The sequence below is a fragment of the Peromyscus leucopus genome, chromosome 10 (assembly GCF_004664715.2).
Source record: "Peromyscus leucopus breed LL Stock chromosome 10, UCI_PerLeu_2.1, whole genome shotgun sequence".
NCBI classification, from domain to species: domain Eukaryota; kingdom Metazoa; phylum Chordata; class Mammalia; order Rodentia; family Cricetidae; genus Peromyscus; species Peromyscus leucopus.
Genome location: NC_051071.1, coordinates 51,829,172 through 51,839,681, shown reverse-complemented (window position 1 = coordinate 51,839,681; position 10,510 = coordinate 51,829,172). Strand labels below are relative to the sequence as shown.

The following is a 10,510-nucleotide window of genomic DNA, read 5'->3' as shown; positions in this document are numbered from 1 at the left end:
CCAAGAAAACAAAACTGTACCAGTCAGGAGTAGGGGAAAGCCTGGTGTTCTGTGTGTGAGTGTGGGGCAGCCAGACGAAGCGGGGAGGTGGCCCGGTAGAGGAGGGAGGGTGGGAAGACATGCCAAAGAGGTGACTCCTTAACCCAGGAGCGAAGGGGAGCTACAGGAGCTGGCTGTGCAGAGGTGGCAAAAAAGGTCCGGCTGGAGGAGAGACAGTGGGCTGGGGAGGGCAAGAAGGCTGCAGGGAGGCAGGTTAGGAGGTCTGTCTTAGGGTTTCCATCGCTGTGAAGAGACACCATGACCATGGCAACTCTAATAAAGGAAACTACTTCACTGGGGCTGACTTACAGGTCAGAAGTTTAGTCCATTGTCCTCATGGCAGAAAGCACAGCAACATGCAGGCAGACACGGTGCTGGAGAGGCACCTGAGAGTTCTACATCTGGATCCACGGGCAGCTGGAAGGGTGTGCGACACTGGGCCTGGCTTGTGCTTCTGAAACCTCAAAGCTCACTCCCAGCAACACACTTTTTCCAACAAAGCCACACTTCCTAATAGTACCACTCGCTATGGGCTGATGGGGGCCATTTTCATCCAAACCACCACAGCGTGCTTTAGTGGACAAGGTGAGATACAATGGAGTGAGGATGAGGGGCTGGGCAGATTGGAAAATGGGACAGAATTCAGAGTGATGGCGGCAACTCCAACAAATAGACGGTGGCATATAGACAGACAGACAGACAGACAGACAGACACACACACACACACACACACACACATACACACACACACAGAGGATTTTTAATATTTCTATGTAGAGAGCAGAGGAAGCCCCCAGTGAATGAAATCCTGGGTGAGTGCATATCGTTGACATGAGCGGTGCCATGGTGAGGATCCCGAGGCCTCCAACTTGAGGGAACCTGGCAAAGCTGTTTCCCATATGGGTCAGGATCAAAGCCTTTCTCTGTCCAAACACAAGTGGTTATGGTCATTGATCAGTGTGTACAGAACTAGTAACTGCAGCTTCCTCCTCCCGAATATTTACATCCTGAGACTTCTCACCTCAGAGACCTCCTACTCACTCTAGCCACCCCTACCCTGGAGTTATACCCAATAAACATAGGAGGCTCTGGGTTCTATTGGTAGTAGGTAGAGCTCCATCAGAGCGCACACCCCACCCTGTGTGTCTGTCATCTCTTCATTTTTTCGCTGCCTCAGTCAGGTTTCCAAACCCAAGCAGCGCTGGTTAAAGCAACTTTTGTTTGTGTCCTTTCTAGGAGCCACTTATTTCTTGGGTGTTCTTAGTTTAGCTGAGTGGGATCTTGCCTTAGGGCCACCCTTCCCTTTATTCCAAAGCAGATCTGGCCATTTCTTAATCTCCTGTGGTGATATTGTGTTCCCCAAAATATTGTTCACCCTAATAAACTTATCTGGGGTCAGAGAACAGAACAGCCACTAGATATATAGAGTCCAGAAAATGGTGGCACACACAACTTTAATCCTAGCATTCCAGAGGCAGAGATCCATCTGGATCTCTGTGAGTTCAAAGCCACACTGGAAACAGCTAGGCATGGTAATAAGAGCCTTTAATCCCAGGAAGTGATGGCAGAAAGCAGAAAGGTATTTAAGGCGTGAGACCAGGAACTAGAGCTGGTTAAGCTTTTAGGCTTTGAGCAGCACAGTTCAGCTGAGATTCATTCGGATGAGGACACAGAGGCTTCCAGTGTGAGGAAACAGGATCAACTGAGGAACTGGCCAGGTGAGGTAGCTGTGGATTGTTCTGCTTCTCTGATCTTCCAGTGTTCACCCCAATACCTGGCTTAGGTTTGATTTTATTAATAAGACTTGTTAAGATACTTGCTACAATCTCCATATCTCTTTCAGCAACATTTAGTTTCCTGGTGCCCTTTTCTCTTCAGACTGGACATTATGTATTTCTTTCTGGCCCACTTTCTCTTTTTCATTGCAACCTGTAAAAGAGTGATTACTAATAACCATTCAACAGAGTCAATTAGCCTGCCTTGAAATCCCCTCCACCGCAGAAATTAGACCACTATTTTTAACTTTAGTCAAGTTTATAGAACAAGGGCAGGAAGCAGCTACTTTTTTCCCCCAAAGTTTTACAAGAATGGTTTCTAGTCTACTTGCTAATATTGTTCCCCTCTGAAACCTCTTGAGCTGGCCTCCATAGTACACACTGCTCTTGGCTCTACTGTCCTTCCTGCTCCTACTAGAATGGCCCACTAAGCTCTACTTACCGTGTCCAACTTCTTTCCTAGTCCATAGCTCCAAATCTTTCCACAATCCTGCAAAAACAAACAAGCAAAAATCATAAGGTCAGGTCTGTCACAGCAATAGCCCACTCCCTCGTAACAACTTCTGACTCAGTTACTTTTCCGTTGCTGTGACAAAACACCGTGACCATGGCAACTTACAGAAGAAGGAAGGGTTGGTTTGGCTTGTGGTTCCGGAAGGATAAGAGTCCATCATGGTTGGGAACCGTGGTGTCAAGCTGCGAGCATGCAGCTGGAGCAGAAGCGGAGAACTCACATCTGGAACCACATCTGGAACCACAGCAGGGAGCAGGAGAGTGGAGTGGGAATGCAGCATGGCTTTTGGATTTTTTATGTATTTCCTTCAGCAAAGCCACACTTCCTAAACCTACCCAATCGGTGCCACCATCTGGAGACCCAATATTCAATTGTTCGAGACCGTGGGGGACCTCTCATTCAGACCACCGCAATAGATGAGGATCCTAAGAAACTATCCTTTTATGAAGAAAAGTATACATCAAAGACATTCATTGCAACCATGACAAGAAAGCCAGGAGCTGCTTCAATAATCACTGAAATAATGACTAAAGAAGGGTATGGTTTAAAAGTTTTAGAAACATGTAGCAAAATACCACATAGTTAAAAAAAAAAAACAACATTGATCTCTGCTCACAGTATATGAGATAAAACATATAAGTTGCATACTAGTACATATAGCACAGCATGTTTTCTATTAAAGGTCTTACCAAAAAAAATGTCTTCTCGGGACTGGAGAGATGGCTCAGAGGTTAAGAGCACTGACTGCTCTTCCAAAGGTCCTGAGTTCAATTCCCAGCAACCACATGGTGGCTCACAACCATCTGTAATGAGATCTGATGCCCTCGTCTGGCCTGCAGTGATATGTGCAGACAGAACAATATACATAATAAATAAAATCTTTAAAAAAAATGTCTTCTCCATAAATGGGCTAGAATATGCTTAGAAAATGAATACGCAGATTTTATGAAACTTGGAATAATGATTATCTCTATAGAATAAAGCTTTGCTTGTCTTGACAATAAATCTTTCATATTTAGCATCCTGTTGCCCTTTGGGGGCCTGGGCTGTACTTCAGGTCTCTGCATCCTCATCACCTGCCCTCAGAAGGCCTCATTCACTGTTTGTTGGATGGTCAAAGCGCCTACACCCATTTTAGAAGATCTATCTATACACAGCAGTCTTGAAGTACAAGAGACCAGTTTTTCCTCCTTTAAGAAAATTAACATACATTAATTATACTTCATAATGGGTTTTCATTCTGACATTTTCAAACGTGTCTGTCACGCTTTTGACCATGTTCACTCCGTTATCCTCTCATGCCTCCGTCTTACTTCTGCTGACCCTCATTCTGTTCCCGAATCCCTCCCCTTCTACTCTCGTGTTTATGTCTATAAACCAGTGGTTTTAATTAGGGAGACACACAGGGCCATGAGCAATTTACCAGTGGCCACATCACTGAAGAAATGAAGTGACCGAAGACACGAAGGGACTGAATTTTAAAAGTCTCTACAAGTTGGTTTTGTTTTTGAACATAGAGCCTAAAATAAAATTTAGGAACAGAAAATCCCAGCATTTAGAAAGGGAAGGATTTAGGAGATACATGGAGGACTTGTTTTCAATCAAGGATCGGCAGAACACCCCCAGGCATGGGAGCACACGCTTCTCGTCCCAGACCTGGGATGCTGAGCAGGAAGACGGCGAATTCTAAGCCCTCCCTGGTTATGTAGTGAGACCTTGTTTTAGCAAACAAATAAAAACAAAAATAAAGACTGAGTGCCAGTCTGGCAGCATTCACACTACAGCCGAATCTGAGAAGCAGGAGCAGCGAGCAGCTGGTTTACAGACGCAAGGTCAAAGACAGCGCGCTGGTTCTCATCCATCACCTCTCCCTCTCATCTCAAGGTCACTTGTGAATGATGTGCAAATGGGTGGTGGTGTGTATTTTTCTTTTCTTTTCTTGGTAGCCCATGTTAGTGTTTGGTCCCTTCTTGATTAGTTTAATTGCCCTAGGAAGCCCCCAACGTCTGGAAGGTCAAAACTGAGAGAGAGAGAGAGAGAGAGAGAGAGAGAGAGAGAGAGAGAGAGAGAGAGAGAGAGAGAGAGAGAGAGAGAGAGAGAGATATCTGCTCACAAAGGAAATGGATGCTTTAGCTCTGTTTGTCTTTATGCTTTTATGCTCCTGTCTGTTGTGTATTGCAGCTGTGGACACTGAAACACATCCTGTATATTTGATATGATTTGGCTTCTGTTCAGCAGCTTACATTCAGAAAAAAAAAAAAGCATTTAGTTACTTTTTTGTTGTTGTTTTTTGAGACAGGGTCTCTCTGTGTAGCCCTGGCTGCCCTGGAACTCACTCTGTAGACCAGGCTGACCTCAGACTCAGCGATCCCACTGCCTCCAAGGAGTTACTGCATTTGTGGTAGTCTATCTGGAAGTAAGTTTGCTCACTGCAAAGTGTTTGTAACCACAAGCTACTGCTTGCCAGAGCTCGGTGACATCCAAGTTCTGGAAGTGTTCATGTGCAATATTAGTACAGACTTTAATGTGAAAATAAAGTCTGCTTGCTCTCTTCCCATTTTTGATTGACTACTGGGTATGAAGATGTTACAAACACTTGAAAATTGAATTTGGCTATTGCTTTCATTCTGACTTTTAAACATCCAAATACTGTACAACTTGGAACTTCTATTTCTTAAATACTTAATTTGATTTGATTATTGCTTGATGTGTGATTATGATGTGTGTGAGTGTGGAACACCACGTATGACGTGGTGCATGTGTGGAGGTCACGAAAACTCTTGGGCCTTAGTTGTCTTCTTCCTCAGGGGGGCCTGGGGATTGAACTCAGGTCTTCAGACCTATGAGGTAAGTACTTTTACTCTCTGAGCCGTCCAGGAGTTTCCCTTAAGAAAGTTCTGAGAGTTGTACACGGAGACAAGTGTGTCAAGACATTCATTAAAATGCTGGCGTTGCCCTGGGTTTGGTGGCATGGGCCTGGAATCTCAACCCTCAGGAGGCTGAAGTAGTCAGGAGGATTGTTCTGAGTTTGAGACTTCCTAGGCTACATGGAGGGACTCGGTCTCAAGAAATCACCCGCAAAGAAGGAAATAACATAAATAGTGAATAGGATAAGTACAATTTGATCTAGCCTTCATTTATTTGTTTTTTTTTTATTTATTTTTGCATGAACGTGGGTGTGTTTGCATGAATTTATGTGTACCATATGCGTGCCTGGTGCCTACAGAGGTCAGAAAGGGGAGTTGGCTTCTCTGGAATTGGAGATAAAGATGGTTGTGAGCTACCATGTGGGTTCTGGGAATTGAACCCAGGTCATCTGTAAGAGCACTGAATGCTCTGAGTCTTCTGTCCAGCCCCACAGCTATTCTTTGAAAAATATCAGAGTCATAAAAATGACTATGTATTCTTCTTCTTCTTCTTCTTCTTCTTCTTCTTCTTCTTCTTCTTCTTCTTCTTCTTCTTCGCTACCAGGGATGGTGCCTAGGACCTCCTGCATGCTGGTCACGTGCTCTACCACTGGACTAAATCCTCTTGCATTCATTTTATGATTTTCTTTTAGCACAGCATATTGTGTTAGTTACCTTCCTCGTGGCTGTGAGGGAAGGCTTTCACTTGGCTCACAGTTTAAGGTGGTGCAGTCCATCCTGACAGGGAGCAACCTGCCGAGTTCATGATGGCGTGAGCATGGGGCCAGAAGGACAGGAAGCACGTGCTGGCGCTCCGTTCCTCCAGCCAATGGGATGCCACTGCTGATGTTCAGGACAGGTATTCCCTCCTCAGTAAACTGCTCTAGAGATGCCCTCACGGCTATGCCCAGAGGTGTGCCTCCTCAGTGATTCCAGGTCCAATCAGGTTCTGGATGGTGCGTAACCATTACCGTAATTACTCAACTGGAAAAGTGCCAGTTTGGGCCTCAATCTTTGTCCAATAATAATATCCCTTGCTCCTTGGATGTTTTCATTTACCTGATTTGATCTTATTGGTTAGTATAACTTGGTAGCCCAAGTTCAGCCTTCCCCAGCTCTAAGTTTTAACTTTTGTTCTTAGCTTTTACGTCTTCTATTGTTGTGATTTCTTCTCAATTTCAGTTCCTGAGACTGAGCCGCGGTAAGTCACAGCTCTGGCGATCTGTCAGGTTCGTTTTCAACACTGCGTGCTTCTGCAAGCTCTCGCAGGAGGTCGGAAGTCTTTTTGTTGTGTTTTTGCTTTTGACACAGGGGCTCGTGTAGCTCAGGCTGGCCTCTAACTCCACACCTAATCGAGGCTTGACTTGATCCTCCTGCCTCTACCTCCTAGGTGCTGGGGTTACAGGAGTGTGCAGCCATGCCTGTCTTGGGAGGTCAGGGACCCTCAGTCACTGCTCTCTTTCTATCCCGGAGGTGGCTGGAGTTACAGCTTACTGGTAGAACCCTTGTCTGGCATGCATATGGACCTGGGTTTGAGCCCCCATACTGCAGAACAAGTGTGCAAAACAAACCCCAGGATGGTGCACAGACGCCCGTTACTTAGTAACTGTTGCTTTGGTGAGTGAATTCAGAAACAATGTCTCTATCACTGTCGACTGTCATCATGTGTTTGATGTGCCCTTTGGCTGTCCGTCTACCTAGTTAAAACCTTGAAGCACACCATGGCATTTATGAAGAGGGTGACGTTGTTCATCCTCTCTTAATACTTACAGCCCCTACAGTCTGCTGCACTGTGCTTCCAAAGGAGATGTCCATTCTCCAGGATGCTCAGTTTTCCTTCAACAGACACGAGACCACTAACACTGGTAGCCAGGAGCTAGTCCGTGTGTTGCTGAAAGTTTCTAAGTCTTCAAGTCAGCCAGATTTTACACCTATAACCAAACAGCTTATTCTTTAGGAAACGCTACACTTTTAAAGCAATATTTTCCAGAAGTACACTGACTTCTGGCCATGTGCTCCCTAAGTCACAGAACAAATGGCGATAATGTATGCTAACCTTAAAACTGTGCGCCTCCTTTTATACAGCAAGAATGATGTCACTTCTGAGTTCCCCGTCAGCTAGGAGCCTCGGAACCGCGGTCTGTGCTCACTTACACTGCCCATCCTTGGCTTTCCTTGTTCTTTGCTTGTCTTGCTCCTGTGTGGCTGGTGTATTCCCCACACTGGCCTCAGACTTGCAGCAATCCTCCTGCTTCTGCTACTCCTGCTGGGATGACGGGAACACACCACCACAGCTGCCTTTAATTTCAGTTTCCTGAAGGAGCTACTCCCCCCTCGCCCTCCCTCCTGTTTCCTTTGCTGCCTTGCTCTTTCAGCTTCTTTAAAGTGGCATTCTGTTTTGTCGAAAGTGGCCTCAAATTCTTGTTGCTATGCATAAAATAATTATTGTTAATGAGACCAACTTGAAAAAAAAAATCGCTGACCTTCTCAGGAGCTTCTCAGGAGCCCTCTCAGGAAGCCTCGTGTCTCATTTCAGAGAGCCTGGGAAATAGGCACGACTTGCCAGAGCCAGAGAAGGCCCAGAGAGTGCTGGGTTTGGGGTCTGCCAGGCCAGTCCTTGTTACATGTCTGCATGTCCCTGGAGGGATCCTTGGTCCAGTCACTGTACCTTAGTATCTATCCCCTTGGCTATAAAATTGCTGTTGCCTACATGTGTCTCTCACAGATGTGTAATGAAATAACTGCGTCACAGATTAAAAATTTTTATTGTATTTTATGTCTTGTGTGTGTGTGTGTGTGTGTGTGTGTGTGTGTGTGTGTGTCTGTATCTGTGTGTGTGTGCAGGCATGCACCACAGCACGAGTGTGGAGGTCAAAAGACAGTTTATAGAAGGCAGCTCTCTCCTTCCAGCATGTGGGGTACAGGGATTGAACTCAGGTCCTAGGGGTTGGCGGCAGAGACCTTACCGACCGAACCATCTTGCTGCCCTGCATCCTTGTTTCCACAGAATCTGGCTTATTGACCTAAGCTGTCTGTTCTGGAGCACACTCTGTAGACCAGGCAGGCCTTGAACTCACAGAGATCTGTGGGCCTCTCCCTCCCAAGTGCTGTTGGGAGTAAAGGCATGAACCACCACACCCAGCAGAGAGGGCACTAAAGATGGCTGAGTCCTGTCAGTTTTTTTGATGTCTTGTCAGTTTTTCTCAGAAGAGTTCTGCTGGTGATTGTTCATTAACAAACCAATTTATTGGTCAGCTAGCCTGAACTAAGACCCTCTGTGTATCTCTTCCAGCATTGGGGTTATCTTAGTTAGGATTACTATTGTGACCAAAAGTTGGGGAGGAAAGGGTTTATTTGGCTTACACTCCACATCGTTTGTTTATCTTAATTAAGGTTTCCTCCTCTCAGATGACTTTAGCTTGTGTCAAGTTCACATAAAACTACCTGGCACAATTGACTCCTTGTTAATTTGACACACAAACACATCACTCACAGTTAAGCCGTAACCTTTCCTTTCCTGTTCGTCCCCAAGATCACACATTAATCTCAATATCACAATATAAAACACTTTACAAACTTAAAAAGTCTCACAGTCTTTACAAATTCAAATACTGTAAATTCACTCTCTTCAAAAAAGCATAGTCTCTTTTAAAAGCTAAAAATCTCTTTGAAAATTCAGTCTTTCAACTGCGGGCTCCTGTGGAATTAAAAAAAAATAAGTTAAATACCTCCTTACTTCAAGAGGGAAGTTTCAGGGTACAGTCACAATGAGATCAAAGCAAAACCAAATTCCAACTGTGTAAATCATTCCATGTCCAGTATCTGGGACTCACTCACCATCTTCTGGACTCCTTCAAGGGTCACTTCTCTGGCTCTGCCCTCTGCAACACACACAGCTTGTCTTCTAGGCTCTGGCTGGCTCCACTCCACAGCTGTTGCTGATTTTGGTGGTCATCCCATGGTACTGGCATCTCAAAAATGCTGGGTCTTCTGCTACAATTGAGCTGCACATTCACCAATAGCCTCTCCTGGGCTCTCTTCATGGTGCCAAGCCTCAACTTGTCTGCATGACCCTTTCAGTCCTGAGCCTTCAACTGCTACTCTGACTGCACCTTCACCAATGACCTCTCCTGGCCTCTCCCGGAGCCAAGCCTCAGCTGCTCTCCATGGCCCCCTCATGCCTTCAAAACCAGTACCACCTGGGTGACTCTTACACTACCACACAGCTTCTGTGTGCTAACTCACAGGAGACACTTCCAGAAGATTTCACCTCAGTAATGCTGGTCTCGTCTTAATCATCACTGATTTCTCAGCTCCCGCTAGCCAGCATCAGCTGTCCCAGTAAAGCAAAGGTTTCACTTTAATGGTGCTGGTCTCTTGTTAATCACAGCTGACTGCAGACGCATTTGATCGGAACCACAGACTCTTAATCCAAATAGCAAATATGCAATGGTCCTAGTAGTCTTTAAGAAACTCTCAAACTTCCCCCTGAAATGTCACAAGCAGGCTTTCATCATCTGTAGGTTTTGTTTTGTTTTAAAGTTCATCATCTGTAGGTTTTGTTTAGTTTTAAAGTTTTTTTTTTTTTCAAGATAGAGCTTTTCTGTATAACAGCTCTGGCTGTTACAGAACTTGGTTTGTAGACCAGGCTGGCCTCGAACTCACAGAGATCTGCCTGCCTTTGCCTTTCAAGTGCTGAGATTAAAGGCTCACACCACCACACCCAGATCTCCATTTCTCTCAACACTCTTATCTTCCACGATCCCACAGAACAGCTCACCAGACCTTGAATACTCAATGGCTTTTCTTGCCCAAGTTTCCAGAGTCCTTCCTTAATCCTCTCCAAAAACAACTTGGTCAGGTCTGGCACATCAATACCCCGCTTGTGGTACCTGCTTGTGGTACCAATTTCTGTCTTAACTAGGGTTACTACTGCTGTGATGAAACACCATGACCAAAAGCAAGTTGGGGAGGAAAGGGTGTGTTTGGCTCACACTTCTACGTCACTGGTTCGTCTTAATTGAGGTTCCTCTCAGCTATCTTCAGCTTGTGTCGGGTTGACATGAAACTCTCCGGCACAGACAGGGTTGTTCACCTGAGGAACAAACGCAAGAACAGAAAATTAGCAATGCTGGCCTTGTAGATCCAGACATGCCAGAGCCACACAGTGGTGGTGACCGAAGGGCTCTGTCTGCCTTTAGAAAATGTGGCTTCCTTGGCTGTAACACACTAATATCCACAAGCCCCCGTGTGTGTGTGTGTGTGTGTGTGTGTGT

The 10,510-nt window shown here is 45.4% G+C and overlaps 1 long non-coding RNA gene across 1 annotated transcript; it reads right to left on the bottom strand.

Moving 5' to 3' along the window:
- Window positions 1-1,775: 1,775 nt before the first annotated feature.
- Window positions 1,776-7,725, bottom strand: LOC119088648. Its single transcript, XR_005092335.1, has 3 exons — window positions 7,291-7,725; window positions 2,257-2,304; window positions 1,776-1,968 (listed from the first exon to the last, which is right to left on the bottom strand). It is a non-coding gene; the product is annotated as an uncharacterized LOC119088648 (long non-coding RNA).
- Window positions 7,726-10,510: the final 2,785 nt, after the last annotated feature.